Below are 6,000 nucleotides of genomic sequence, written 5' to 3'. Positions count from 1 at the left end.
ATAGGTGATTCAAGTTTTCTTTAGCATCATCCATATAAAAACAATGGAAATAACCCTTCAAGAAGAACAGTCAGTAATCCATTTCTAGCTGTGATCTCTTCCCTAGGAAAAAGCCAAGCATCCAAACCATGCTGTGGAGTGTCTCTAGAGGGACCAATAGATTGATGCTGGGTTGTCACAAAGGCTGAGACTTGAAGTACTCTGAAAACTGGCAGTCTTATACCAACACATGAGAGCTATGGATTCCCAGTAGGTGTTCTGAAATCTGTGTCCTACTGTGTTCTTGCAGAGCCGGGCTCTGTTGACTGTCAGACACTTGTAAAAAATAGGAAGAAAGAGCTGAAACAGAGCATTTAAATTTTTCTCTGTCTTTTAGTTTAAGAAATAATCTTTTTTTATAGCAAAACATTGATTTCATTAATAGTACATTCTTACATTAAACATATTTCTAATACAAGAATAGATTCCAAAGCGTATAAAGTAAAAGGAAAATCATGTGGTGGCCTGAGGCAAAGTGAATGTGTGGCTGGGGTTGGAGTCCAGCAGAACTCGAACATCATAGGATTCATATTAAAGAAGCACACATAACAGAAAAACAAAATCCTCTCCAAAGCAGCCAAGAGGAGCAGGGAGAGTGAACAAACAAGCAAAAACTAGAAGTGCTTTGTGTAACATAGCACAACTTGATCTCTATTACATTAGTTATGGTTCAACCATTTTTTGCGTGTGAGGAATCATTGTGGATGCCCTAGGTGTTAAAACAAGTTTGGTAGTAAGTAAATAAAGGACCAGTAAAGATGAATTAACAAGAAAGAAAAAGTGAGGAGAAAGATAAAGATGACGATAGAACGCTTTCGGCAGAGGTTTTCACTTTGCTGAGCCTAGACAAAGTGACAGCCCTGGCTGGAAGCTAAAACTCAAGTGTTCAGAGGAATGGAGAAGTAGAGCTCACTTTTATATTTCGCTGGGTTGAAAAGTGTCACTTTTCATTTTGCTTTTATAGTTGCTGGAGACCATTACTGCTCACCCCATATTGGCTTTCTCTGCCCTGGAGAAAGTAAATGACATCTGAGAATGCAGTAACCGTGTGCTTTATCGGCCCATTACATGCTATCCTACAGAACTACTGCAGGCTTGTCTGCAGCGCTTTAGCTTTACATCAGCTGGGTGAATCAGTGTACCAGGGACAGCTACTTTTGTTTGTATAAATCTCAAAGACTTTCCAATAGAGAAGCAAGAACACAATGTCTGCTCTGACAAGTCCGGAGGAAACCGCAATCATCACAGCAGACCTCACAGGAACTCTGCCTCCTGGAAGAGAGAAGGGGTGATGGGCAGAAGCATTGGGATACGTAGTGAAGCGTGTAGGTGGTACAGATGCTGGACAAACCTTTTTCTGGCAGGAGGTGTGCACACACTGTGTGGCAGTTCAAAACATCTGTGTGCTGTAGGGAGTGAAGATGGTGCAGGAAGGGAGAATCTTTTTGTCACGACCCTGAGAGGAGAGAAAAGGGCACTGCAAAGGCAAACTACATCTTTTTGATTATGGAATGTAGATGAACCCACTGAGACTGTAGAGGAGGAGATGCCTTTGGATGTGACAGCCACTTTTATTTTTCCTCGTAATGAATACTCAAGCACTCCTGTGGAAGAGGGAAGGAGGTAGCACCCAGCTATGCTGGTGGAACGGTCAGAAGCAAAGGGTAATTAATTCTGTCATGGTGCAAAAGAGAGCAAGAGAAAATAAGCATAGGTGTTGCCTGTAGTTCAATGACTGGATGATACTGGGGTTGTAAAGTCAGATTATAGGATCGATGCACAAACACAACCTGCTGCTCTGCAGCTGCCTGTAATTAAGGAGCTGGCAATTGTCCCTGATAATAGCACACTATTGTAATTGAGGGAAAAGGCTGGAATAAGATCTAGTGTTCTATATCTTGATCCGGCAGACTCATGTAGGTTCTTACCCTTCCATATTGTGAACAGTCCGACTGAAAAATGAGCACATAAAATAAAGGCCATTAATAAGTCTCTGCAGGATCAGAGCGAAGGTTTGTATTTTAAATCCCATGTTACACCAGGAATGTGGCTTCATGAAAAAGATGTAAGAATAAAATAGCCTGCAAAGCATATTTCTAACATTTTTTTTTTTTATCTATACAAGCTGAGTTATTCATTAACATTGCTGCTATTCCTCAACAGCATCAGAGATTAACACAATTGCTGCAGCAAAGGGCTGAAAATGCTATGGAGAAGTAAAATGTTTACATACATAAATCCAAACTAAATTTGATTGCCTTTGTGCAGCATCTTCATACTCATATTGGTATATCTGACATCATCAAATGGTAAAGGGAAGATGCTAATTCCCTGGGTTATTTCCAGGTGAATGTATCAATGGTGTGAAAAGTCAAGATAAAAGCAAGAGAGAAAGGAGAAGGAGCATGCATTATAAATAGCAGTGCAGGTCTGGCCCTTCATCCAGTCCATGGGAAGACATTTATTATCAATACAACAACAGATGCATAGAAAAGGAAAGGTGGGCTGGTTCTCTTATCCCCACAACAAAGGTAAAAATGGATCCCTTCCACAGTGCTCTTACATGAGTGTTTTCAGTGCCTCAAACAGGCTGCCCTTCTGTTACCTCCACGTGGATGCAGAGCAGGACATTTCAGACATTAGCTTTCTATTCAGGTAACGAATGACTATGACATAAGAGATGCAGCAAAAATAGAAACCAGAAACATTCAATGGATCGTTTTTTAGAGTTGACAAACTCAGAGAGTCTGAAGGAAAAGTGAATTTCAGGCCCTGAAGTGCCAGAGCTCCGCCCACCAGCGTGAATCGGAACAAGAAGCCCAAAGTCTGTGCTTGCAGTTGTTCCCATACCACAGGCAAAGTAATGCAAATACCAGCACCCCTCTCTCTTCCTCTTCCCCTGCTGTGGTCACTCCCCACAGTACCGAATGGGGATGGCAGCCGTGCTGCGCTCTGCTATTTCAAAGACTCCATTACTTTTGCAGAATATGTTGCAGCACATTTACCAATGCACTGTGAAGTGTTATAAATAATTAAAACTAAACCATTCGTGTCAGAAATAAATGAACAAAGCCCATTGTGCAGTGCAGCATCCCTGATTTATTTTTACAGCGTTCATTTGGAGCATTTGTTAATTCACAAAAGCCAACAGTCCACACACGCTGGCTCTGCACCACGTTAGTGAGGTTATGTCTTCTCTTCAGGTTCTTAAAAGAACAGATCTCTTTGGATCGATACAAAGCATACAGAATACCAACTGCTTCTTGGTTCCCCATTGTGTGCTTTCCAAGCGTGTGCTGTTCTGTGTGCCCCTTTTTAAGAGCCCAATCTGCATTCTGTATTTGCATAGGGGTACGATATGCAGAATCACGTTCTAATCAGAAATAATTTTAATACAGCAGTGTCTAATATGCACACCTTGAGACTGCCATTCTCTTGGCTGCTTCCTGACTTCCAGTGTGTCTGTTCTGAGCATCATAAATAACACAAATTCTTTTCAAACGTTCTCTTTCACAGAGTGGAGACTTCTTTAGGGGTTATAACAGCAGTGACCAGACACTCTTACATTATTGCTTTTGCTATTGTCCTTACCTGTATCATTGATAGATTTTGCAAGATGGTTATTAACAAACACAGGAGAGAATAAATAAGCAGATTGCCTCCAAACTGTTGTGTAATATATAAATACTGTCCAAAGAACTACTGCTTTCTCAGTTAATTCCATTCTAAAAAACATTCTGGATGAAAGCATACTCAAACCTGCAGCAAAATGCTCATGCTAAACACCAAAACAATTCTTCAAAATTAGCAAGCTCATAATGAGGTTAAAAACTTTGTTTAGACTATCTTAGAACCAATCTACAAGTACCTGCAGCAGAATAAAATCCAGGAATAATGGTGGACCATTCCAGTCCCATTTGATTCATTGAACAGCTGGGTTTCTCTTTACAGCTGTGGCTCTGACAGCAGTGAATCCCACAGCAGAGTGCTCACTGGGCTTCCCGTGCTGGAAGAATGCCTAAGAAAGTTGGAAAGCACAAACATGGGTGAGAATCACAAGGAAGCACAATGGTCATCTCTCTGAAGTGTCTTTTCTTACAGTCCTGCCAAAAAATTTTCAAACTCTCTGCATGGATCCTTAATACATATGACTAAATTAATTCATACTATTCCAATATTAATTATCCTCCAAAATTCTGCAGCTACTACACAGTTATCTCTGGTAAAATTTTTCAGGCTTATTGATTGTGTGTCAATATTTTAATTGCAAGCGATTTCAGAGATGGAATATTTTAAATCTTTTCTAAGGTTTTTATGAGCTTCCCTGGGCTAATTTTTCTTGCCATTTAAAGAAATATATTCTGAGAGGCTTAAATGGATGTGAACAAATAGTAAAGCAGAGGCTTTGCTCCTATTTGTATTGTATAGTACTCTACATTTCTCTATCTGTTTACATGCTCTCTGTTCCCATATTTACTATACTGAAATTGCAGAGATTTGTGTGCCATGGCCTTTGTAGCAGTTGTTCTACTCATGAAACTGTGGTGTACCCTTCCTTATGTTTCAAGTGAACCACCACAGTTAGTAGATTTAACCTTGCCACTTCATCACATCAAAAACACCAATTAAAATGAATGGAGTGCAGAATTAGCTGTCATACCTTCTAATTCTGAAAACAACTCGCTGCCATGCGTGCTGTTTCGCAGCACAAATAGCTCCTTGATACCTGGGCAAATGGCCAGTTCTAACTGCACTGCTCCCTAGAGCGGATATGCTGACCTACAACCTGCAAAGCGTGCTCCATTGGGATCGTTGAGAAGGACTGATTTCTTTGAGAAAAACGTATTCCTTGCTGACGTGGGTACATATGTTCCACAGCAAGTGGGGCTTTTCTGCTCTTCAATGCAAGGAGAGCCAAAGCAACGAGTATTTAGTGGGACAGGAGAGAGATCATCTGTCCTCATTCATTGCGAGAACTTCTGCATAGCGTCTGTTGTGAAAGTCTCTGTGGAAAAGGAGCTGAGCTTACTGGAACAAGGAATGTCTGCACCCTCACCTCCACAGGACCTGATTTAGCTCCCTCACATGCCAGAAATACATTTTCCCTGCATGCATTCGCTAAACATGGAGCCTGGCTTCTCCCAGAAGGTGCTATCAAGGCCTGAACTTATGCACATAATTATTATTCCACTCCAACCATCTTTATGCATGACCTGGATTTATTTTATTTTTCTAAGCCATTATTTAATACAATAGGCAGTGCAGAAACTAAGAAACTAATACAATCACTTTCTGCTGTGTGCTGCATGCTTATCTGGCTGAAAATGCAAAAATGTCAGAATGCATGAAGTATATCAGAAGTGTCATTAGGCCTTTTTGGCATGCAGAACAGCACCAGAGAAGGCTTTATTTAAAACATGTATTTACTCTGAACGACGCTGCTCCTGCTGTATCTTCAGCACTCAGCCATTAGTTTTTCACAAAATCTCATGCTGATTTTTAGATATTTATAAATAATGTACCCAAGAATGAACAAGAGTCAGGTCTAGACTGAGAAATGAGTATGCACAACAGCTTCAACCAGATGGAGACACTTGAGCCTTCAGACAGATGTGAAGAGTTCAGGTGCCTTCCAGTTCTTACCAGGAAGGGAGCCCTCACACCTATTTTGAGCTGACAAATGCTGCGGAGACTGAGATGTTACACTTCTCGAAGGACTCATTTCCTCAGGTTTACCCTCAGTTTTAGCTCTGAAAGGCCCTTTTATTTGGTATCTCTCACTTTCTGCCTTGTATACAATTTTCATCAGAGAGGAGCAGATCTAATGTGGTCACCTGCATTTCTATGCATGTCAGCTCTGTCAGGGACTGGAGACTAATTCTGGACCCAGGGAGACACGTTAACGTTACTGTGCCCCCTGAGCTAGAGAACCAGGTCTGCCAGCAGACAGCACACATCACG

This window comes from Tetrao urogallus (genome assembly GCF_951394365.1).
Source record: "Tetrao urogallus genome assembly, chromosome: 15".
NCBI lineage: Eukaryota > Metazoa > Chordata > Aves > Galliformes > Phasianidae > Tetrao > Tetrao urogallus.
This window is presented reverse-complemented; position numbering follows the sequence as displayed.